This window comes from Monodelphis domestica, chromosome 2 (genome assembly GCF_027887165.1).
Source record: "Monodelphis domestica isolate mMonDom1 chromosome 2, mMonDom1.pri, whole genome shotgun sequence".
NCBI classification, from domain to species: domain Eukaryota; kingdom Metazoa; phylum Chordata; class Mammalia; order Didelphimorphia; family Didelphidae; genus Monodelphis; species Monodelphis domestica.
This window is the reverse complement of record NC_077228.1, coordinates 292,920,882-292,947,977: the sequence shown is the minus strand read 5'-3', so window position 1 is coordinate 292,947,977 and position 27,096 is coordinate 292,920,882. Positions and strand designations below refer to the sequence as shown.

The following is a 27,096-nucleotide window of genomic DNA, read 5'->3' as shown; positions in this document are numbered from 1 at the left end:
ACCTCCTCACCAGCAGTCCATATGGGTACCATTCTTTGTCTCTATCTCCTGCTTTGCTGCTCCTTTTTCTATTTTGTCTTTCCTATTAGAAAATAAACTTCTTGAGAGTAGTCTTATTTTCTTATTTTTATATCTCCAGTGCTTAGAACAGTGTCTGGAAAATAGTAAGTGCTGAATACTTCTATCTATCTGTATGTCTATCTGATAATTTTGCCAATTTGTTGGATTGAGATAAAATTTCAATTTAAGTTATTTTAATAATTTAATTAAAATTAAATTAATAACATTTTTATTATTTGATTACATTTAAATGAATTAATTTAGATTGTTTAATTATCTTAATTTTCACTCATGAACATTTATGTCATTGGTGCTAATTTATATTTCTTTTTTTGAAAACATATTTTTTGACTAACTATTGAATAATGGTTCTTTGCTTTATATGATTATATCAATTCCTTCTACAGTTTAGATTTGATCCCATTATCAGAAATATCTAATCTGAAGAGCTTTTCCCTAAAGAATATCTTTTCTTCTTATTCTAACTCCATCAATTTATTCTTGTAAAAGCATTTAAACCTGATATTATACGAAAGATCTATTTTATCCTTTCTGATCTTCTCTATTCTTTGAATGTTTATTAATTTCTCCCAGAAACACAACTCTGAAAAGAACCTTCTTTTATTCCCTTCTAATTCTGGTTTTGATTTTTTTGTTGTTGTTTTAATTGTTAATTATATAGTATTCTATGATCAGGTTACATTCATTTGTAGTTTATTTAGTATATGGTATAAGATGTTGGTCTAAGGTCAATTTTTCCCAGACTGCTTTTGATTTTTCTCAACTGGGAATGCTTTCACCAGTGAATTTCATTCCTGTATTTATTGAATACTATTATATTTGTTTCTGAGTCTGACTTAATTAGTCATCATCCCTATTGTGACTCCAAATCATAGGCAAAAGTTAAAGCACTGTCCTGGGCCATTTTCACTTCTTTCTCTACATTCTTTTACTTGATGACTTCATCAGCTTCCATAGATTTAATAATCATTTCTATTCATCTGGCTATTATAATTATATTAGTCTGTCTCCTGAGCCACAGGTATGAATCACTAACTACCTATTAGGTATTTCATTTATCTCCCATGCCAGGTATATTCTTCCTCCTCACCTCCATTCTTTGAATATTACCTTACTTCTTTTTTCATGACACCTTTCTTATTCTCCTAGCTCTCTCCCAAAACTTCTTTTGTTTTGCACCTTTGTGCTTCATGTATGTTGTTTTGTGTTAGTTATCTCTGTTTGTTCCATATCCTAGTCTTAGACTATAAGCTCAATAAAGGCAGATATCAAGTCTTATCTAAGTGTGTTTTTTTTAAATTTCTCTTAGTACTTAACTCAATTTTCTTCATATATTTGGAATTTAATCAATATCTATTGCATTAGTCAAATACTATATTGTCTCATTATAATAGCAATATTTAAATAAAGATTTTAATATTTCAAAGAGTTTTGGTAGACTTTCATAAATAATTGTGTATTCATTTTTAGCAATATAACTCAATAGACTGTCTTTCAGAATAAATACTATGTAAAATACATGATAATGAGATAATAGAACTAGGGAAATATACAGAGGTCTTCAGAAATTCCTTGCACTGACAAAATAAACTATATTTGTAAACATTTGAAAGTTATATTTTCTACACAAATAGAATTACATTAGCCAGCTCTCGTCTCTCTCCCAATCTCTGTTCCTACATTACCAATCAGTCCCTTCAAACTACATGCTTCATTGGCATCTCAAATTCATCATCTCTAAAATGGAACTCAGTTATCATTGTTGCCAAAATTGCCTTTCTTCTGAACTTTCCCTTATCTGTCAAGGTAACCACAATCTTTTCAGTAAACGTAATTTGTAACCTAACAGTCATTCTTGATTCCTCTCTTTCCCTTTTCATGCATATCTATTCAGCTGCCAACGCTTTTTTATTCTTCCTCCATGACATTTCTCACATCTATATCCTTTTTTTCCACACACATGATCACCATCCCAATTCAAGTCCTTATTGCCTCTAACATATATTGAAACAGCCTCTTAATTGGTGTCCCTATCTCAAACTTCTCCCTCTCTCCAATCCATCCTTCACATAATTGCCAACATAATATTCCTAAAGCACAATTCTGATCATGTCAAGCCTCAGAACTTCCTATGGCATTTAAGATCAAGAACAAAGTTCCCTAACATTTAAGGCTCTTCATAAACTGGCTTTAACCTATTTTGATAGACTTATTATACTTTGTTCCTCTTTATGGACTTTATGGTCAAGCAAACTGGCTTTCTTGTTAGTCTTCATCTCTTGCCACGGTTAGGGTCCAGCCTCACTCATGACTCCAATAGGTGGCAAACGATCAGTCAAAATAAATAACAAATGGAAGACAGCTTAATCATTATAGCCATGGGACTGCTTTGCATCTTACAGCTGCTCCACCATTCCCAGGCTTGATTTTTATTTTTATACCAATTTTCTTGGCATACAGATTGCATTACCTAACACACATGTTCAAAGAGAGATAACTGGAAAAGTGATGCATTAACTTTTAACAAATCACTTGATTAACATTCTATATTCTTATATTGTGATTACAGATAGCATACAAGATAAATGATTTCATCACAGGTGGCTTAATTTTCTCATTACCCTGTGAGAAGCTTTGAGCTTACAAACAATCAAGGAAAATTACTTATTGCTTTTAATAAAATGGAATAATTAATCAGCAGTTCTTAAAAGACAATTTAACAATCTATGAGGGTGAGGGATACTGGGAACATAATTCAAATTTAGACTGGTGGCTTCTAGGAAGTTTCTGAGTTACTGATTTGTGTAATTGAGTCACTGAGGTATACTGAAGCTTGATGTACTTGTACTTATTGCATGGGCCTCTATGATTGATTTGTGTGCTGGCTTTATGAGAATAGGCTTCTGAGAGTGGGAAAGTTTTGGGCTTGGACTGTAGCTGAGGTTTTGCTGGGAATTATGTACCTAAGTAAAAGTTAACCCATGATAGTCTTTTGGGGATTGGGTTTAAGGGTCTGATCTTTTGGTGATGTTTTGGGGAATAAGGGTACATGTGTTTTGCTCTTGCATTATTTCTTTTGAGACTAGGGGAATAATAATCATATCAATTCATAGGCAAGGGGCATTGATGAAAGAGGTCATATAGAAGGGGATTGGGTGGGCAATCACATCTTGCCAAGGACCACTCTGTGGTCTCCCCAGCTACCACGTGTGACTCTGTCAAGGCGTTGTGGTCTGATGGCTCCCAGCAATCTCTGTATCTTTTTACAGTCTATTTCCAATGCCTGAAATGCACTCTTTTCTTGCCTCTGCTTCCTAAGCAGATAAGAGTTGGTGAGGACTTGAAACAGGGTGTTGCCCCTGTGAAAGGAGAAGAAGCAGATCTCAGAGATTTAGAGGGAAAATCATTAAGATTCTCCTTTGTGAGGCATTTCCTGATATCCTCAGTTATTAGTCACCTCCCTCATTATCTTAAAACTACTTTTTTTTCCTTTTGCATATTCATCGTGTACCTGTTATCTCCCCCAATAAATGTAAGCTCCTTGAGAACAAGAATTGTTTATGTTTACATATTTAGCATGCAGCACTGTGACTAGAGAATATTTGGCATTTAATAGATGCTTAAAGGAGACTGTGTATTGCTCAAGGTGCTGAAATCAATATTGCTATCAAATTTTAAGGGTCATGGACAAACTACAAAGGGGTATGCTTATAATTTCTAATCTTAAGTAGCTGCTCCCTAGGTAATTAAATTTATTTGGTCATACTAAGGAGTTCCTCTGAAGAAAGGCAAACTTAGAAGATAACATTGTTAACACATTAAAAAGGCTTCCTAAAAAAATAATTCATATAATTACTCAACTACTTTTGTACCCTACTAAGACTAAAAGAAATCATTTTTATGAGACACCAAAAGAGATGTGGGGATCTTCATAAAGTGGTACATATAGTTAGGAGAAAAGAATAAGCATTTGTGATGCAGCAAGTATAGGCCAGACACTACACTAAGTGCTTTACAAATATTATCCCATTTGATCCTCACAACTTTGGGAGGGTTTCAATTCTTATCTCTTAAAAAGTAATTTCTAAAGTTGTTGTTGTTGTTGTTGTTGTTGTTGTTCTTCTTCTTCTTCTTCTTCTTCTTCTTCTTTTTTGCTTTCAACTTCTTCAAACAAAGTTCCATTTTAGGGATAGATTGTGATTTGTGAGCTTGTATAAACATCAAAATACCCCTAAAGCTGTTTCTTTTAGCCATATGAGCTTATGAGGTGACCAAATCAGATACTTTAAGGAGAGAAGAGGACAGAGCCTTAGGGAACAACTATACTTAGGGGATGAGAAGTGGGAAATGATCCAGCATAGAAGACTAAGAAATAATAAGACAGATAAGATGAAAACCAAGGGACAACAGTATTTATGAAACCCAGAAAGGAGAAAATATCCACTGAATGTGTTCAGAAGCTAATGCTGGAAAGAGATCAATGAGGATAAGGCCTGAGAAAAAGTCATAGGATTTAGCAACTTGCCTGATAATTTTATTGATAATGTTGAGAGAGCAATACAACACAATGAATAGTGCAAATATTATTTCCTATGTGGCCGAAAGGCTTTCAGCTCCAGTATTTTCAGATGAATGACAGCAGAACATTATGGAGAAAAAGTTCATCCTGTGCTCTATTCTTTTAAAATTATATTGAAAAAAAAAGAATACCCAGGGTTTTGGAGTTACACGTCTCTTAATAATTTCAAGCAATTAAAAGTTTTTATTAGGCTATTATTTAATACATTATATAATATTACTTTTACAAAGTAACTGGAAGTAATGACAGTATGTTGAAGATATTATCAATGTTGGAGTTGATAGATAACCAGGCACTCCAATGTATAAATGAAAATGGAGTGGTGTGTGTATGTGTCTGTAGCTGTATGTACTTCACTGACATTTTAAACCACTAATCCAAATGTGCAGTGAAAAAAATGTAACCCATACAGAAATTTTATCTAAATATAATAATATATTATTTTCTCTATAATGAGCATAGACCTAGTAATTAATATGAGAACTGACATTCTTGACTTTAACCATGTTGTATATCAGAGAGGAAACCATTCAGTAGTTATTTTTAAACTTTTTATTGTTCTCAAACATTTTTTAATGTTCAGAAAAGGATTTGGCTTCTTTAAGAAAGTCTGTGATGAAATAAGTGGTAGCATGTATAATTAATGAGGGCCTGAAGAGTTAGTGAAAGGTAAGTAGAGTGGCCAGTATAAACTCCTTTCTAATTGGAGGGAAGCCTGTTAAGGGAAAAACAGCATATAGAACATGGACATGAGTGAGAGGGTGTGAAGGAGAAAAGGCCTCTTTTAAAAAAAAAACCAACCATAGAAAAGATAAGAGACACAAAGACTTTAAACCAAGAAGTGGGTATAGAGAAATGCTTTGGGGGTTTTTTCTAAAATTTTTACATCGTCTATTGTATTTGACCTCAATGTTATTGTCTTTGTATTTTATCTTCCTTTATTGTTATAATCATTTTGTTTGTAGCTCATTTCATTCTGCTTTCTTCAAATAGCATTAGTTTATATAAGTGTAAGGAGAGGAGAGTATTCCACCACTACCAACTTCAGTTAATATAATCAGTAATGATGAAATTTTAAATAAATAGCACAATGATTATAACTAATTTTTCTGTTAAAGGTCTCTTTTCTCAAATATATAAAGAACAAAGTTAAATTTATAAGAATACAAGCCATTCCCTAATTTGACAAATAGTCAAAGGATATGAATAAACAGTTTTCAGATGAAGAAATCAAAATTATCAATAATCATATAAAAAAGTTCTAAATCTCTCTTGATTAGAGAAATGCAAATTAAAACAACTCTGAGGTACCACCTCACACCTATTAGATTGACCAATATGATAGTAAGGGCAAGTGATAAATGTTGGAGGGGATGTGGCAAAATTGGTACACTAATGCATTATTGGTGGAGTTGTGCAATGATCCAATCATTTTGGAGGAAAATTTGGAACTATGCCCAAAGGGCTATAAAACTATGTATGTCACATCCTATAATATCATGACTAGGTCTGTATACCAAAGAGATTTTTTTAAAAGGGGTGGGAGGAGGACCTACTTTTACAAAAATATTTATAGCAGTCCTTTTTGTGTTGGCAAAGAATTGGGAATTGAGGGGATATCCATTAATTGGGGAATAATTGAGCAAATTGTGCAATATAATGGTGATGGAATACTATTGTGCTATAAGAAATGATGAATAGGATGATTTTAGAAAGTGCTGGAAAGGCCTACATGGACTGATGCAGAGTGAAATAAGCAGAACCAGGACACCGTACATAGTGACAGCAATATTGTGGGATAATCAATTGTGAAAGAATTAACTTCTCTGCAATATAATGATTAAAGACAATTCTGAAGAATTTCTGATGAAGAATGCTATCCATCTCCAGAGAAAGAACTATTGGAGTTGGAATTCAGATCAAAGCATACTATATTTCAATTTAGCTTTTATAAGGTTTAATTTTGGGGTTTTGGTTTTATATGAGTATTCTCCTACAACAATGAACAATGGGGAAATATGTTTTGCATGATAATACATGTATAACCCAGATCAAATTGCTTACCATCTTCAGAAAGGTAGAGGAAAGACAAGGAAGGAGACAATTTGAACTTTATAACTTCAGAAAACTTATGTAGAAAATTGTTACTACATGTAATTGATAAAATAAGATTTCTTTTTTAAATTTATCACCTATAATTAGAAAAATAAAATACTATATACATATAATATATGTAACTAATTTTTAAGTTGAAGCCAATGTCATGAAAAATCTCTTTTTTGGAGAAGGAAAGATTGTGCCCTCAGAAAGCCTGAACCAGCAGGTGACAATGCATCCACATCCATCTGGGAATAATGAGAATAAATGTGACACAAATATAGAAATATAACTACATCTTCCCTTAGATCTGTATGTAAATGAGGGAAAGTGTGACCTAAACTTTTGGAGGGATGTTTAGTATCAATTGTTCTTAATATACTATATTAGTAAATATCTTTTCTAAAAGCTTATTAAACTTGGCTGTTAATGGATGAATATACTCACTACTAGGGTTTCATGAGTAATAATACTAGTAATCTCTGTAACACTGAAGATTATCCCTAGAACTCTGAGAATAGTGATTTTTAGCCACTCTCTGAGGCCTCAGCCAGCAAATACAGTTTGAGGGAATGATCCCAGTTTGGGGGTGGGGCACTTCACAAATCTTTACATATTCATCATTTTCATGATGCAATAATATTTGTAACATTCATATACCGGTCTAATCACCCATCCCCCAAACAAGAGCTTCCCATTAATGTTTCTAATTTTTGCTATTACAAAACTTACTGCCATGAATATTTTGATCTTATATAGGTTTTCCTTTTGTTCTTGACCTCCATGGGGTGAAAGTCCAGAACTGGTATTTCTGGGTAAAAAAAATATGAACAATTTAGTGAATAATTCCAAATTGTCAAATGTTTGAACAAATTCACAATTCCAATCAAAATGTAACAATGTGCTTGTTTTCTCATATTCTTGAATAGAAGATTTTTCTGGCAAGATGGGTCTAAGACTTTTGGATCCTTGGGAGTGGCAGGAATAGGAGAAGATAAAGTTCTAGACATAATAATTACATATAAGTTGCTAATTAAAGAGTTTTAATACCCTTGACAATGGGATTAGTCAGAAGTAGCATGTTTTCATATAGCTACAATGCTGCTTTTAAAGAAAGTTTGAAGTACTATCAAAACAAATAGAACCTAGAAAATTTATGCTTCAAAGAAGGGTCAGGAGGAGTAAAAGATATTTTCTTCTTGGTTCTGTTAAAATAAACACTAATTAAATTAAGAAATGTGACTTCTGGGATTCTCAAATATTCCTTCACATTGATGGAACAGAGCCTGAAAACAATCATGACATGAGAAACATATCATGGTTTGTATTGTAGAATTTAAAATTAATATCCAAATCAAGTATGATTTTAAAAAATATTTTTAAAAGTTTATTATCTGACAAAATAGAGCCACATGACAAACTTTTCTACCTGCTCAAAAGAGCCCGCTCCACCAAAGCCACCACAGGAAGGAAAAAAAGAACTGAGAGAGGGAACTCCACCAAATCTATCTCCTGTTTACATCAGCACATAATGACAGGAAGACAGTAGGGTGCTGGGAATTGTAGTTTTTCAGCGGATAGTAGTTTTGCTGGGGATTATAGTTTTTAGGGTAACAGATTCAAATTCAAATTACTTTACATATATACAAATTAATTATATATCATACCTTGACTATGTTTGAGTAGCTTTATCATCACAAAAAATTACCTTTACCAGTAAATTAATACCTTTCTCTCCTCAGTCATCACCAGGGATGTTATTGAGTACAGTGACAACACACATAAGTAGCAGAGGAAAACAAAAAATGTAAGCAACTTCATAACTTGGCTACATTTATGAAAATTAATGTAATCAATAAATGACTAAGCATTAAGTTGCTACTATGTGTCAGGCACTGTGCTATGTTCTGGGAAAGTTAAAAAAAAAAAAAGCAAAGGACAGACCCTGTCCTCAAGGATCTTATAATCTAATGAGGGAGAAAACATGCAAACTAATATATACAATGCAAGCTATGTATAGGAAATAACTAGCAGAAGGAAAGTACCGGAATTAAAGGAGGTTAAAGAAGACTTCCTATAGAAAGTAGAATTTTAGTTGGAACTTAAAGTCAGATAGGTCAATAGAGTATAGGAAGGAGACTGTTCCAGGCAAGGGGGACAGATGGAGTCCTTGTTTGCAGAAGAGCTAAGAGGCATGTTAGGGAGTAAGATATAAGATTGATAAAGTAGGCAGGTCTAGGTAATAAAAGTCTTCATGGCAAACAAAGCATTTTGTATTTGCTTCTGGAGGCAGTAGGAAGCCTGTAGGTTTTTGGTTTTTTGATTGTGTGTGGGAGTGGTGGCTATATGATTGGACATACAACACACACATATATGCCTACAGAAAGGAAACTCTCCAGGATACCCACACAATACAGCCATATCCTTTTGAATTCTTCATGCTCACTTGGCTTTTATCATCATTCTGAAAAAAAGCCAAATCTGCCCAATGGCTATAGGATTACAGCCAGTTTCATAATTCACACCCTCTATCTCTACCTTTAAAAAAAAGGGGGGGGGGGGAATTCATGCCAATAGACACTGCCCTACCTTTTACTTAAATATTCCAGCTAAATGTTTTCCTCACATGGCAGCAGAGTCAGTCTAATTACCAGCTAAGAGTGTGCCCTTCCTATGACTCTTTCCCAAGGAGCATGGTTGCAGCTCCTTTTATATCTCTGGTAAAATGTCATAAGAAAGAGTTATGAATTTTTTTTAACTGACTCAAGTCTTGTGAGTCTTTTTGGATCATGCATCTTCTGATTAATAAGATAACATTAGTGTCTCCACTCCTGTTAGCCATTTAAAATCTCCTAAATTTCATACTCTTTTCTTGCTACAACTCACACAAGAATGGGTTATTCTCATGGCCTCTATGGAAATGCAGTAGAATATGACTATTTGAGGAAACTATGACTTGGTTGAGGTTTGGGGTTATCTTATCTTATAGATCTCATGTTTCACTTGCTAAAAAATTATCAGTGGTTTTAAATATCCATTTCCTAAAACTGAGAGCAACTACTATACAGGCAAAAGAATGGGATCCAGCCAAACCTGAGTTCCAGGTTCCAATAATGAAGCTTTTGGTTTTTGATTAACCCCCAGGTGCCTTCCTTGTTCCTATAGTGCCTATCTTAACATATGCCATGGCCCAGATTCCTGTCTGCAGATTTTTTCACAATTCATCAAAGCTGGCATTCACTAAATATCTGGTATATATATGAGGAGAATCCATTAGCTACTCAAAAAGATGAACTTCCAAGAGCAGGTATATAGTATCTTTTTTGGCAAACTCAGCTATTGGAAAGATAGAGGATCCTATCCTTCTGTTAGTGTGTGTGGGTGTATGTGTGTGTGTGTGTGTCTGAGCATGCATGTGGAAGCATGTGTATTTAATAGCTTAGAAATGACTTGAATACTTACTTTACATGATTTATATATCTCTTGTCCTGTAAAATAGTAGGCCCTGGCAAGCTGTAACTAATTTTTTTTTGTTATGGTCCCCAAAGTTCATCTGGAAACTGTAGATGTCTCCCTAAGATAATATGTATAATATGTATGGGAAGCCAATGTAGTCAAACAATTGCATTCAAAAAATACCACATGGTCTGTAGGACAGATTAGTTGAAATTATTTTATTCTGAAAACTCATGAGCAAGAAAAGTTCCACTCCTTGAAGACCATAATGCTCTCTTAACAATGTGGCAAATTTATTACAAAAATCAAGCCTTTCTAGATACTGAAGTAGCCCCAGAAAGACCAAAGATGGAAAAATTACCCCGTCCGCATTTTTAGGGGACAAACCTGGTTTTTCCTTCCCTCCAGAAGGACAAGATGTTTGGGGCAGATAACAAAATGCTTTCTGCTTAGTTTGGGTGGCAAGAGACAAGAGGAATTTTAAGAATATCAAAGGGCCAGTGAACTAACATTTGACTAAGTGAAGATAAACACTCCTTGGATAATAGCCCCATCATAAATTTAAGAATTGTCCCCCCCATCCCAGACCCCACATTCCTGTGTTAAGGTTTGTTTGTTAGATAAGAACTCTGCAATGTATATAATCTGGTCTTTAATGACAAACCAATGCAGTTTTCCATTAGGGAACTCTGCCCCAGATGGTAGATTCTTTATTTCTCTCTTTTATTAATAAATTATGGTTCCAATAATCAATAATCTAGGTGTTTGAACTTATTTGTGAAGTGTCCCACTTCAGTTGGAAGCCCCACCAAGATCTCGAGCCCTGGAGGGCTGCTGTAAGAGTGTGTGTTTGTGCTTGCTTGGGGGAGAGTTCTTTAGGCCTGCGGCTGGGGTTTGCTAAGCCGGGGCCTGTGAAGGAGACTTGAAGCCTTATCCCCTTTGGGGGTGTTTCTGAGTGCGGACTTGGAGAGTATGCAGTTTTCAACTCCCGTGAGGGACTGGGTCAGAAATCTGAGGAAGTGAATGGTATCCTCTTCGGAGTCCGCCCCTGGTTCTGGTATTTGAGATTTTGACCAAAATTTAGGCTGATTTTGGAACCATCTGTCCTGTCCTGTTCTGTTCTGTTCTGCTCTGGTAAATTAGCTCTGTTTCTCTAGAATTCTGTTTTGTTTTGCCCCAGGGCCTGTTTTACTCTAGGAGTCTGCCTGCTTGAAGGCTCGGTCTTCAAGTTTCGTTTGGACCCCTAGCTACTCTACGAGTCTGCCTACTTGAAGGTTCGGGCCTGAAGTTCTGTTTGGGCCCTAGAGTCCTGTTGGCCATGGAGTTCTGTTCTGTTCTGTAAATCCGGATTCAGTAGAGGCTGTTGGGTTGCTGGACGCAGCTTAGTCCCACAGTCAGGTCACTAAAGAGATGTCTTTCAGTGACTTCAGGGAAGCTTCGGGTTCAAAGGTGTATGAATGTGTGAGAGAGTTTGTCCTACAGGCTTCTGTTGAGTCTTTGCTGTTTTTGTGTGTCTAAATGAAACAAAGAAAGAGGCAAAAAGAGTTTAAGATGCAGAGGGGAATCTCTTTTGTAGTGACTGTTCCCTGCTCCCTCCAACTGCATCCAAACCGGGCAGACTATGGGGGAAGGGCTGGGCTGTGACCCACGGCAAGCTCCTAAGCAGGAGAGAGAGTCTGAATAGGAGGGGATTTACAAGTCCCTTCCTTGAGAAAATCAGCCAGCCTCAGGCAACAGACCACCTGCAACCCAATTGGGAGATAGTTTTGTCCAGATACTACAAGAGCATTTTATTAGAAATCACCGTCAAAAAGAGAGTCAGTTTTTGATAGATCAGTTCAGAGAGAGCTAGGGAATAAGAACGTCAGCTCAGCCAATCAAATGGCTTAGCTTACTTATCTCAGCTTCCCCAAGTACTCTGAAACTGTTTCAATGAATTTTCCCCCTGCAAATATTTTTTTTCTTAAGAATGGATCCTTAAAACACTTATTTTTTTCCTCTCAAAGCATGCTTGTCACAGCATTGTATGTTACTGTTTATCTTTGTCTTTGTCACAGTCTTGTCTCTATGTAAAAAGGGGGGAGTTGCAAGCTTGAACTTTCCACTGTCAAAAATCCTCAGCAGAGGACAAAAGCAAATACCTGTTCAATGATTTTTCCCTCTTTCTTCCTTTGGATGGGCCCCTAAAGTAGTGAAAGAGAGAAAATTCTGAGCAGAAAAGGGAGATTCTTACTCCACAGTTAGCAATTTTCATTTAAAATTAATTCTCAATTTGGGAGGATTGCTAATGATCTTGATATGGTACAAATGTAATGTATTGTGGTTACTGTTTGTCAGTTAAATGTGAAATGTTGCCAGATTTTTATTGAGCACAAAACTCCTGGTTAGAAGTTTGTTTTGTTAAACCTTGCAATGCATAATGGTTTCAGTGAATTTGAGAATTGTCTAAGTGTGATTAATAGCAAGCCTGACACAGAGAGGAATGTTTTTTCTGTATGGACAGAAATTGTACTGGCTACTTTATAGATGTAAAAGTCATTCAGAAAAAGTTATATTGTTGAGAAGAACTTATTCTAGAATTTAAACTTGGGAATCTTTCAAATCAGATTTATTTTAATATATGTGCTGTCAGAACTAGCAGCAAGAAATCATATGACACACAAGAAGTTTTTAAAGTGGTTAATCTGTGCATGGGATTTAATGATATAAGTGCTAAGAATTTGATATTTTACAAAAGAGGAAATTTTTTAATGATGTTGTCTTTGATCAAGGTTATATGAATTGTTTTTAAATGTGCAAAATGCATAGGAAGGAATTTATAATCTAGAGATGAACATGTATTCAGATACCAAATGCTGGAAATTAGTAATGCTGAGTGAATGCAAAATAAGTATGCATTTGTATTATGAAGAGAATTAAATTTTCCACCTACATAGGTTAAGGGTATATGATATACAAACTGTATGTCCTTACCAAGACAAATTTAACTGGCCCTGAAATCAAGAGGGCTTGTCATGAGGATTAAATACAGTCTAGCTTCAGATATATCAAAGAGGTCAGGCTGGAATGCCAGGTAGCATGTAGCTAACTAGGGAAAAGTGATTAAGTACATGTGAAAGGAAATAACTTTATATCTTATAACCTATCTATATAACTTAAAAATTGAATTTGGGGGTGTCTGGATTCATTTTATGAAGTGTTCCACTTCAATAAGAGTAATGAATAGAGATACTAACTGATACTATGAATTCTAGTGTGAAATACACAGCAAATTATAAATTGGAATAATGTTGATGGACTTAAATTAGGAATGTAGCAATGTTCTGAGCTAAAAGAAAACTAAACTGGAGGTTCTATTCTACTTTAGACAGGTTTGAGAGAAGTACAGGTAAATGCTTTGCACTTCAGTTGGGTTACATTGAAACATTGCTAAAGGACTTAATCAGAGTTATTTGGAAGTGTGGAATTCAAACTGAAATCCACTGAGAGTAAATTATTATGAAAGGGGTTTGATACATTCAAACTTTTACATTATAGTGAGCTCACTGGTTAAAGAAGGATGGGACAAGGTTGCTAAGTAATAAATTCTAAATCAAGCCAAGGCAGCCTTAGGATAAATTGCTCAGAAGTTATTAACCCCTTCCTTGCACACAGGAAGGAGAAAGAAGTGCTTATAATTGTTCCACACTGATACTTAGGGATCTAAAAAAAAAGTTGACAATCACTGTGTGATAGAACTTAAAGATGAGCATATTTTAATTGTACATTTTGGAGGTTTTAAGGTGCTCAAGCAAGCAAATATTGCCAGCCCTGTCTGACCAAGAAGCTTGTTTGAAGCTGTGGAATCTTAATGCAAACATTCCAGGTCCAGAATGATAAAATGAGATGAGTGATATGTAATTTATAAGTTGCCTCACATGAGTTTTGGGGATTTGTTGGTTGATATTTTGATTACATTTTGATCTGTATAAGGATATATGTTGCAAACAGTAGCCAAAGAGTGGGTGGGATGTTAAAAATGGCTTATGTGAAAAATGCTTGCTCAGAATTTTATGATTGTTATGTGAGTTGCTGCTAAAATATGTATTTAAGTATTGTTTAGATGTGAGCAAAGGCTTATTGTAAACCTGTGCCATAGATTTTGTTCAATACTCAGTGGTTACCTCGGCTTACCAATTTGTACTATGAACTGAAATTAATAATGGTTGAACACTATGCTAAAGATAGTGGTTCAATGATGTAATCCTTTATATCAGAATTCGTTTGGGTTACCAATTAGCAATTGAAGTGATATCACCAGTATGTTTGTTTGACTTAAGTTGGTCAGAGAAGGTGGAATGGTGTGTTGGATTTGAATTTGGAAGAAAGGGACTTTGATCTAAAGTCCATAAAGCTTTAGTATGTGGGTTTGTAAAGGAAGAATGGAAGCTGTATTCTGCTTTTTAAGCAGAGAGGTTTTGAAGGAAGAAAGAGAGAGAGAGAGAGAGAGAGAGAGAGAGAGAGAGAGAGAGAGAGAGAGAGAGAGAAGGTGAAAGAGAACAGATAAATATTCTGCTCTCATAATTGGATCTTTAACTTAGGGATAATATATAAAATTAATGTATGTGTTGTGGGAAAATCACACATGATTCTTTAATTTCTCTGGACAGTTAGTTACCCTGAAGTGATTCCTGTATGGTCTTGTCTTAGTCTTTCAGATGGCCTATGTAGCAGCCCAGCCCATAGACATTATGGGGAAACCAGGAATGTGAGTGAGCACATGGCCATTATGTGCATGGCAATGAACTTTATTGCCAGCATGGCTGAAGTTTAGGCGCGAAACCTTGCTTTCCTGTGTCCCACTCACCTGAGGAGTAAAACCCCACCTTCACCTTGTCATAGGTTGTATTATCCAATAGGGGTACCCCAGATAACTCATCCATATGTATTGAGGTATCATATAACTGTTCAATATGTATTGAGCTGGCAAGACTATAAATAAACCAGCTCCGCTAAGCTCCGCCCACTGGTTCAGGATCCCCGGGTCTGGCAAGTAGCAACTTCTCCCCTGTCCCTCTTCTCTATCTTTCTTACTAAGGCCTGGTCCTTAGTCCAGGCCTGCCTTACTAAGGCCTGGTCCTTAGTCCAGGCCTGCCTTACTAAGGCCTGGTCCTTAGTCCAGGCCTGCCTTACTTCCTCTCTTTCTCCTAATGCTATCTAGCATTATCTACCTCTTGTAGTTCCTAGTCTCCTTTCCATCTGCACTAGCTTTATCCTCTGACCAGTACGGTGTTAAAAGGAGATCATTGGGTGGTTTCAGCCTGAATATTCACACCCAGTGGTCGGAGCTTAGCTGTGGCTCATACAAATAATATTCGTCTACTGACTCGGTTACTCACATCTCTAAAGTCGGCTCGTTCACGCCCTTCGCGGGTAAAAACTTCTTCTCTATCTCTATCCTATCTTTCCCCCTTGTGCAGCCTCTCGCAGGCCGAGAGACAACAGCCTAGGTCCAGGAGATGATACAGCCCTGATTTATAGTACTATGGAGATACTTAATACAGAATTCATGTTCTTTATTTCAGGTTTTGTGACTAAAGTGTGATGTGTAAATTATTGACAAAATACATGAGAATAATTGAGTGATCACCCTTGTAGGGATATCAAAGGCTTGTTTGGGGGTATGGAGATTTGTTTCTGGACTGCTGATAAGCAGAATTTCTCTCAGCTGAAATGGGTGAGACTTGTCTTTTAATGCAAAAGAAGGCTTCTGGGATTTAATGGTGACAAAGTATACCATGGACAGAGAATGTCCTGGAATGGTTACAGAGGCATGTTCTGGTCTCACCTGGGAATGGACCTCTTCTGACCATATACACTATTAATTACCTGCATGTGAAGCCACTTACTGGGTCCTTTGGGACCTGAGGAAATATTTTCCTTGGTGACGATATCCCATGATCAGCACATAATGCAAATTGTGATATTAAAGTTTCCATTTCCTCAAACAACCCTAATAATTGGGAATTCTCAAATTGTTAGGAACATACTTTGAGAAGTAGGTGAAGTTTATTCATAGATGGCTTGCATTTGTAGCCTTAATTTACCACAGTTGAAGTTTGGATCTTGAGCTTGGAAATATAGCTCAAAGCTTTCTTGAATTTTCCCCAGAATCTGGGATGAAGGAATACATCTGTAAGATATTGTTACTCAAGTGTTTATAGATGTTTATAGTCAATGTGTACTTTGCAATGGGATATTCTTTAACAGAGACATCACATACCAGCTCTGCAAACAACTCAGGAATCCGATTTCCTGGGGGTATCTATTCCTATCAGAAGATGATTTCTGAAGATGAAGTCTGTTGGCTAAGATACCCAAATGCAAATCTGTAATGTTAATTGCTATTGTACTAATGTTCTGTTTCTGTCTGGTGTTCTGGTGTTTGCCCCAGTCCTGGTTTCTGCACTTCTGTCTTAGGGGCTGGCTCTCCCCCATGTGACCTGTCTGCCATTTGGGGAAGCAGTGGCTGAACACCCTTCAGATCTCCAAGCATGTCTCCACCGACCTGGGACCCCGGCATTCACTGAGGACACACCCCTAGAGACCCTGTGTTTGTGGCCTTCCCCTCCCAGTTCAAGTTTTGGCTACTCCCCTGTGAGATATGTGCTCGTAGGCATTTGTAAACTCGGCAAACATTCCAGCCTGCAGGCCTGGATATTGCCTATAGCCAATCCCTCTCTCCTGACAATAGGCAGGGACAGCTCTACACCCATTCTCAGCTCTGAAGAAGCTACAGAAGACTTGGACCTTCGCCCTTTTTCCCTTAGATACTTGGAGAGGGGAGGGGATGGGATGGCAGGGGGCACTGAACCAGGTGGGGCCTGAGATTCTGGCCCTCCTGGAGGCTGTGTGGTTCCCCTATGGATGGCTGGGCCTGCCAGATGGCAGGACTCACTTACCAGAAGCAGTGGAGAGACAGCTAGCAAAAAGAATACATGACACCACACATAGGAGAGGCACAAAACTGAGTGATATGCTGGACAGAGACTTTGTCTTTCATAATATGCACTGAATCTGCAAAGACATCGCTTAGAGATGTGAAACATGTGCGTGGGTTAATCAAAAGGGGGGACCGAAGGAACCAGAGGCACCCGGTTAAGAGGGCTGAAGCCAGGAGACAGTGGGAGGTAGACTTTACAGAAATCAAGCCAGGGGAAAAAGGGTACAGGTGCCTTTTTGTCCTGGTAGACACTTTTTCAGGTTGGGTAGAAGCATATCCAACAAAACATGAAACTGCCTCAGTGGTAGTTAAGAAATTAATATCAGAGAGCATTCCTGGGTTTGGACTCCCACTGGGAATAGGGTCAGATAATGGGCCTGCTTTGGTAGCCAGGGTGACTCAGCAATTGGAAGGAGACCCTGACAAAATTGGTCCTAGAGTCTGTTGAGAACTGGGTAAGCCTCCTCCCCTTTGCCCTCCTGAGGGCCCGGTGCACCCCATATGTTCATGGTATTACCCCATTTGAAATTCTGTCTGGTCAACCACCTTCCCTCCTTCCTAAATTGGGACTAGAAAATTTGACTAAATGTGATAACCATTATCTGTTCTCTTCCCTGAAGGCTTTGGATAAGCTCAGGAAAACTATCACTCAAACTGTCCGGGCCGCCCAATTCTCACCCCTCGAATGTGACCAGCCCCCTTTTACAGGTGAACTAGGAGATCTTGTTTGGGTTCGGAAGATTCCTGCATGGGCTCTCGAACCATGGTGGACTGGACCTTATGTGATAATACTGACCACCCCCAGAGCTGTAAAGGTTGCGGGAAAGAAACGCTGGATCCACGTGTCTCAACTGAAACCTGTTAAACCAAGAGCAGCAGGGCAAGGAGCAGAGCAGTGGAAGGTCACCAAAACTTTGGATGCCTTAAAGATCAAAATTCAGAGACATTGAACACTATGGGAAACGGAGGATTGGGTGGAGCTATGCTTGGATTTGTACTTTGGGGATTTTTGGAAATTAGTCTACCCTTCCAGGTAATTCAATACCGATGGGTAATCAGTAGGACAAGGGATGGGAAGGAATTAGTGACAGACCAACCCAGGAGGAGAAAACCCCTAAAATCCTTTTTTGATTTGTGTGATTTATTTGGGAGTAAATGGATAGATCCCTCACAAACTCTTTCATGCGCAACCCCATCAGGGACTCTGAATCTATCAGAAGCCCCTGTCTATGCTTGCCCATCTACAGGGCCACCGTCATGCAAAAAAGGGGGAGAATTCTATTGTGCAGCCTGGGGATGTGGAACTGTTGCTCCCTGGCAGCAGGAAGACCCTGATATCATACTACAAAGGGAGCGAAGCAGGGCCTGGGATGTCCCCCTCGATTTCAGGAATCCCCTTTCCCTGACTATTAAAAACCCAGAGGATAAAGGATGGTTACTAGGCCGGACGTGGGGACTTATGCTGGATATGGGAGGCCAGGACCCAGGGAGAGAATTTACAGAGTGGCAAATAGCTGAAAAAATGCAACTCTCACCAGTTGGCCAGAATGGAGAGGTCCTTGTGGGATTGGGGCTGGGAACCCACCCCCACTGTCTCTGCACCTGGGCAACTGTTTGAGACTGCCCTAAAGCGCCCTCACAGAGAGTGATCCCTCCTCAAAATGCTCACAAATGTCCTTTTAGACCTTACTGAATTAGAAATGTCTGTTAATTTCCTGGAAAAATCACTGTCCTCTCTGGCAGAAATGGTTCTCCAAAATAGATGGGGACTCAACCTCCTTTTCTTTTAGCAGGGGGGACTCTGTGTGGCATTGGGAGAATCCTGTTGTTTTTATATCATTCTGGGATTATATAGGAATCTCTGGCCTTGCTCAGGGGAAGGATCCAAGAGAGGACCCAGGCTAATGTTCAATCTAGCAACTGGTACTCCAATCTTTTCTCTTGGTCTCCGTGGCTTACTGCTTTGATCACGGCCATGACAGGACCACTCATTATTAATAGTGAGCCTCTTGATAGGACCCTGCCTGATCAACCATCTTATGACCTATATCCATCAGCGTCTTCAGGCTATTAAGCTTTTGGCCTTAGGATCACATTATTCTCCTCTGTCTGATGAGTCAAGGGTTTGACTCCCCCCCCCCCAACAGAAAAAGGAGGGAATGAAGTAGCCCCAGAAAGACCAAAGATGGAAAAAATACCCCTGTCTGCATTTTTAGGGAACAAACCTGGTTTTTCCTTCCCTCCAGAAGGACAAGATGTTTGGGGCAGATAACAAAATGCTTTCTGCTTAGTTTGGGTGGCAAGAGACAAAAGAGGAATTTTAAGAATATCAAAGGGCCAGTGAACTAACATTTGACTAAGTGAAGATAAACACTCCTTGGATAACAGCCCCATCATAAATTTAAGAATTGTCCCCCCCATCTCAGACCCCACATTCCTGTGTTAAGGTTTGTTTGTTAGATAAGAACTCTGCAATGTATATAATCTGGTCTTTAATGACAAACCAATGCAGTTTTCCATTAGGGAACTCTGCCCCAGATGGTAGATTCTTTATTTCTCTCTTTTATTAATAAATTATGGTTCCAATAATCAATAATCTAGGTGTTTGAACTCATTTGTGAAGTGTCCCACTTCAATACCATAGTTATAGGGCTATCATTAATGACTTTAAGACGCCGCACACACCTTTCATTTCTTTGCCTCTACCGCTGATCATAGTCTCAGATATAGCACCAAATAGCTTATGTCCAGCAATTATAGCAGCAGATTGAAGTCTTGGTTCTTACCTCCCCCAGAATATTATGATGAACTCAGAAAGAACTGTTGTTAATACTGTCACTATGATCCTACTAAGGAAAATGCACATCCAAAGCTGTTCTCTTTATTTTGTTACTCTTCTGTTTATTCCAGGACCAAATTATAGTTTTCTCTGGATCTCCTCTTGGTCAGGTCCCACATCCCAAGATAGGAATATGGGGAAAACCACATGAAAAATAATGTCCACTGAGTGTGACATACAGAGAATAGCTAGTTTTCTTTAAAATAAAATGAGCATTTGTGACTAAAAAACTCTGTCTGGGTGCTTACATTCCTCTAAATCAAGAGTCCTTAAAATGGGGTCCAAGAACCCTTAAGGACAGATTTCAGAGAAACTATTTACTTGGATGAAAAAAAAAATTATATCTTTATTATAATTAATCTTTAAATGAGATTTAGCATTTCTTTCAATTAGTTAAAACCATTCTTCTGAGGACACACCATATTGCCTTAGGCTTTGCTAGACTGGCAAGAAAGGTTCATGATAAAAAAAAAAAGTTAATAATCCTTGTTATAAGGAGCCAGCCAATTTCCATATCCAGGTGATATGATGCTCAAATCAATGGTATCAAACACATAGGAACAGGGGCCATTCAATCATATATAAGGATCACCAAGGGCTACATATTGAAATAGAAAACCATACATAAATATATGTACATATTAATTGATACATAAGCATATTAAAATCAAATAATAAATGCATTTTAATCTAGTTTTGGCTGCCATATAAGTTACAGTGATGGGCCTTGGGCTACATGTTTTATCCTTTTGCTCTAAGTGATGCTCCAGAGCAATTTTTTTTAAGACTCTTGCATTCTACCTTAGAATCATAGCAAGTATTGGTTCTAAGACAAAAGAGCAGTAGTGGCTAGGCAATTGGGAGTAAGTGACTTACCCAGGGTCACACAGCTAGGAATCTATAGTAATTCTTGAGAGCTCATAGTACATGGTCTACTCTAGGATAGTTTTTCTCTGCTAAAGACAGATAATGAGGAAATATGATCCTGGGAAATAGATAGCATCAGGCTTTGGACTCATCCTTTGACAATATTTCATTAGTATTCCTCCCTCCCCCCTTTACCCCAGAGGCATCTTTCCTTTTTTTTTTTTTTAAGGCACACTAAGGTTTTAATGTCACAGCAAGGAAGACTGTCTTACTAATAGAAAGCCTTTTTAGGGACTAGAAAAATATTAGTTCCATTTTGAACAAAATGAGTTTAAGATACTTATAAGACATAAAGATGGAAATGTCTAGCAGCATTTGATAATGCAGTACTGGAGAACAGAACAGAGATGTGGGGTGGTTATAGAAATAACACCTGAATAAATGAAATCTGGTGAATCATCAAGAAAGAGACAAAGAATATGCTTTGTGTGATAATAGGGGAGAACACAAAATATTCAGGATCTTGGAGGGTATGCAGCTTTAAGAGGGGGTGAAATCACATAATTAAAGATTTAGAACTAGCAGAAGATGGAGTTAATCTAAGTCTAGTCCATAATTTTATAGATGAGGAAATCAGTTAGGACTCAGAAAGGCTAATTCATTTGTCCAAGGTCCCAAAGAATAGCAAATCATAGAGCCTGGATTCAAACCTAGATCCTCTGATTCCAGATCCAGCTCTCTTTCCATTGTACCAGACTTCTTCCTAAGCTCTGACTATGTTGGTTACTTGTACTGGGAAAGAGAAGGAAGTCAATGGAGTTGAGAAGGTCAAATATCAATATTAATATATTAATTAAAAGTTGATAGCTGGGGAAACAGTAAAGAAGAAAACTGTGAAAAAAAGTACCAGATGCTGAGAAATTTAGGAGATTGGCCCAGCTGTCAGATGGTGACAACAATGAGAATTAGATAGTATAAAAAGTATGTGTGTGTTTGTGAAGATAGCATAAGTAATCATATATACTTCAATAGAGAAAAGGTGATTGAGGGATAGAGACAAAGGAAAAGTCTGGAAACAGGAAAGAGAAGCTTGAGGGAAGTTAGTGGTAGAGATGCAGATTTGGAGGCCCTCTAATGTTATAAAATACTCCTCCAACTCTTAATGAAAAAATAAGTGAGGAAAAAGCATTTGTTAAGCACTTACTATATGCAAAAAGCATAGTGCCAGGCTAAGAGAAAATAGCCATTGCTCTCTTAAAGCTCATATTCCTGTCCACATCCATAGAGGGAACTGTGGGGGTAGAAACACAGAAAAAGAACATATGATTGATCTCATGGTTCAGTGGGTATATGATTGGGAATATTGACTTTAAATGATTACTCTATTGCAAATATTAATTTGGAAATAGGTTTTGAACAATGATGCATTTAAAACCCAGTGGAATTGTTCATTGGCTCTAGGAGGGATGTAAAAAATAGACTCGAACTCTGGACTTCAATCCCCAGAAGTCCTTGCTCCACTTCCCCATGTGAATTCTCACATGGGCCAAGATCAAGAAGGTATTTAACCTGATTACAAGAGTTTTTGGCTCTTTTTTGGACTTCTGTTTTGGAGGAGACGTGGCTCTTCCCATAATGTAGGTGAGGTCTTGTCTAGGCCTCTCTGGCCTAAGCATGTTTTTCTTATCCTTTATTTTCTTTAATCCTTAATTTTTAATAAACCCCTAAAAAATATAATGCTCCTTGCAGAGAGAAACTAATTTCTACCTACCTCAGTCTCCCCTAAATTTTAATCTTACAGTTTGGCAACCACAAAGGGATAACAAAATATCTCAATCTTCTGATTTTTTTTCTGATCTTTAGTTCAGTTTTAATAGCTAGTGCCTAGAAAATTTTTTTTGAGCCACGTTTCTTGGGCCGAGGTTTTTTTACCTTTGCAAAGCTTCCTGCCTGCCTCCTGCCTGCCGCCGCCATCCGCTTTGGACTGCCCACCCTGGCTGCCCACTCCGCTTGGCCCTGCTTGTCTGTGCTCCGGCTCTGGCCTCTGGCCCTGCCCACCCCAGTGGCCTTTTCTTGCTCACCTGGCCGACCTGATTCAACCAAGATTGCAATCACCTGGTGACCTGCATGCCCAACAAACCCAGATCCTTGGCTGGTAACAAAACGGGGGGAGGAGGGGAGGGGTATTGGCTCCACATGGGCGGCCTGGGCTCCACGTGGACTGGGGCAGGAGGAGGGATCATAGCAGGGGAGAGAGAAAGGGAGAGAGAAGAAACAGACTTTTAAGCAATGGGCTGTTTAAAAGGATGCCTTTTGACTCTTCTGGTAATTTCATTGATTTCACCTGTGTGCCAGAAGAAACATTCAGCCCAAAGATTCAACTTTGAAGGGGCAAATGGGTGGCTCAGGGAACTGATAGCCAGGCCTACAGACATGTGGTCCTGGGTTAAAATCTGGCCTCAGATACTTCCCAGCTGTGGGGAGCTGGACAGGTCCCTTAACCCCCATTGCCTAGCCCTTACCACTCTGCCTTCAGACAATAGGCATTTAAATGGATAATCAAAAACAAACAAACAAACAAACAAAAACCCTAAGGAATTTTAAAGACTGGAGGTTATGATTTTTAAGGCATTTCAGACTCCAATGGTTATAAAAATCTCTGACTCTATTGCATTTTTCCCGATTGTTTTGTTTAAGATATAACTTTGTGATTTTAAGTTCATATATTACTGGATTCAATATTATTCTGCTATACTGTTCATTTTATGTACTGAGTTTTAAAATTCTGTTGTTTTTCCCCTATAACTGTGCTGAACAAATATTATTGAATAAGCCCATATATGAAAAAACAGCTTTTTCCTATTTTGCCAAGTATAGATGGACTTCAGAACTGGTTACAATTGCTATAACAACTTTGGAAAATTTAATATGCTAAATATCTTAATGATTTTAAGGGTTTTTTAAATATGATTTTTATAATTTTTTTTAACAATCTCTGGTCATTTTTGCCTGCCCCTACTACAAGGGAAGGCCCATTACAATAGCTGAAGTGAAATACATTTTATAACCCCCAACCTTCCCGCATTTCTAAATATGTGAATGGAAGTTGGGCAGTTAATCTCAGGGCATTTGTATCCCTAAAAAGCCTCCAAAAAAAGGAGCACCCCTTTATTTATATTCTTCAGCTCATATAGATTTCTTGATTTTGTTCTTAACCCAATATGAGTTTTACTTTGTTTTAAAAAATATGTTTGAGAGACTACCATTATACTATACTAGGTAAAATGGGCTCAAAAACATATATCAAGGACAACCTTGAAGGGGAAAGCAATCACGCAATGTTAGCAAAGGGGTGCTTTATTTTTTTTTTTTGGTTTAATTTTGGTATTGTCATTAACTATGGAATAAAGTCCCACTACACTTCAGTGTAGCATTTGTAAACTTAAAAAAAATATATGTTTGAATACCAAGGTTCAAAGATTGCTATGTTTGTAAAAATTGTGACAAATATCCATCAATTCATAGATTTAAAAAAATGCCATAAAGCAACTTATGTGAAATATGATAGTGTGTTTGTTGGCTATTGTGCTTAATTGGGCTATTGAGAATTTTGGGGATATTGATACCTACATATTTGTACTACTATTCTTTAAAAATGAAAAATATACCTTGCTCAATTCATTTGCCTTCTACTCACAGTGATCATGACCAGATACAAAGAGGAAATGGATCTCATTTTTGGTGAGAAAGCTTCATAATCTTTATTTTCTTAGCTGACACAGTGTGTCAATGATTATAAGCTATATTTTTTTATTTTTTAAAGCTCGTTTATTATTATATTTTTCTTGCATGTGCAATATACTATTTGTTTTTTTTTCTCTCCTTTTATATTTGAAGCACATGTCACCAGCATTAATATTTTCTTTAACCTTTTGATTTTTCAGTACTACAAGTTTAAAATACATTTGCTAATGCATGCCCTAAAAAGCTTGTGACTATAAAAATGATGCCACTAATTATTTAAATAAATTATGGGACTTTGCTTAATGATTCTGTTTGATTCCAAGACAAGATGTACACACAAGAGCCATTGCACAGAGCCAAAGAAAAGCCAATCCAGGATGGATTGATGCACTTCTAGGCCAATACAAAGGTCTTGAACCTAGTGTGAAGACTCGAGGTTACTGTGTTTAACATTGTTAGACATAGGCTTTCCTTGTGTCCACACTCACTCTGAAAATACAGGCGAGTATCCCCGAAACCTTGGCTCATAATCTGGTCCCCTTTTCTGCCTTTCATAGTGTGGTACCTTTCTGTAGTCCTGGATACTGCCTGGGTAAATGCGTCATTGCTTAGATCATTTTGATTGGGCCCTGATTCAAGGTCCTGTTATAGATTTATTTTTCTTTTTACTTAGAATTTTTTCACATAAGACTTTGATAGTCTATATTTTCATCCAGAGTTTTTTCTTTTTTTATTTGGATTTTTCTGATGTCTTTTTAATATCTCTTACCAATTGGTTCATATACTTCATACCTCAGCCATGCATCCCCAAGTGATTCTTTTTTTCCAATCACCCTTTTAACCGGGGGAATGTAAAAATACCATTATTTAAATTGCAAAGTTTAAATTCCTTTTGAGAAGAATTTTAGGTAAAGAAGATGCTACCTCTCTGAATACACAACTGAACTGTTGGAGAAGAAACCACGAAGAAGCTTCCAGACCAGTCAGCTGCACAAAAAATTGAACTTTGGGTATAGTTGATTGAACATTTATTTGTATGTATACTTTTATGCCAAAGGGGACTGCCCCCTAACTGGCTTTTTGTCAATGCGTTCAGCAATTATTGGTTTTATTCTTTTTTATTCTCTTATCCTCACATTATTGTAATCTTTAAATTGATTATGTTTTCATGATCCTTTGGAAAAAATATTATTTTTTTCAAATGATCAAACGGGGTAAATGTAAAAAATAGACTCGAACTCTGGACTTCAGTCCCCAGAAGTCTTTGCTCCACTTCCCCAGAATGCTTTGAATTCTCACGTGGGCCGAGATCAAGAAGGTATTTAGCCTGATTGCAAGAGCTTTTGGCTCTTTTTTGGACTTCTGTTTTGGAGGAGACATGGTTCTTCCCATAATGTAGGTGAGGTCTTCCTAGGCACATTTTTCTTATCCTGTATTTTCTTTAATCCTTAACTTTTAATAAACCTCTAAAAAATATAATTCTCCTTGCAGAGAGAAACTAATTTCTACCTGCCTCAGTCTCCCCTAAATTTTAATCTTACAGGGGGGAGGGGAGAAAGGAACATGAATCATGTGACCATCGAAAAATCTTCTAAATTAATTAATTAAATATTTTTTTTTAAAGGAGGATTGTGGAAGAGAGAACCAATAGCACACAAGAGATGATATCTAAGAATAAAGTCAGCAATACCATAGAATCATAGAATGGAAGAGTTGGAGGAACCTTGATGGCCAATGTGTACCTGGAGATCACCTGGGAGAGGGGGGCAAGTTATTGCTGTGAACTTTGATTTAAATGTGAGCAATTTTAGGATAAGAAACTTGCTACCTCCCAGGATCCAGAATGCTATATGAAGATAAATGCCTGTAGAGACCACATGCTGCACCAGAAGATCCAGAGTGAACTTTGGGATGTGAATTGAACTATGGGAAGTTGAAATGCCTTTGTTTTGAATGTATTCTCTTATGCCAAAGGGGACTGCCCCCAAATTGGCTTTTCGTCAACCTAGTAATCATTGGTTTTGTTCTCTTTTCCTTTTATCCACAAATTATTACAATCTTTAAGTTGATTATGTTTCCATGATCCTTTTGGGGAAACTGGTTTCCCAAAAGGATGGGAGGGGGATGTGTAAATAGAGATTTTGAGCATTTGGACTTCATCTCCCAGAAGTCCCTTAGTATTTCCCAAAATTCCCTTTTCTTGGGTCTCCGGTGATTGTATTTAAGTGGCTGTAACTCCTCCCTCTTTTTCTCTATTTTGGACCTGCAAGGGGTATGAATTCAGGCAGTTCTTTTGCCCTAGTTACTATTAATTAAACTTTTAAAATATAATACTTAGTTATTGAATATTAATTTTAAAACTCACACTATAACAGAATCACCCCTTATCACACACCTGACAAGAGGTCATTCAGAATTCAATAAATGTTGTTTGGATTAAAAAAAAAAAAA

General features: G+C 37.3%; 1 long non-coding RNA gene across 1 annotated transcript; it reads left to right on the top strand.

Annotated features, from left to right (window-relative positions):
* Positions 1 to 363: 363 nt before the first annotated feature.
* LOC130457390 (uncharacterized) lies at positions 364 to 27,096 on the top strand. The gene is made up of 2 exons (XR_008916565.1): positions 364 to 25,655; positions 26,270 to 27,096. It is a non-coding gene; the product is annotated as an uncharacterized LOC130457390 (long non-coding RNA).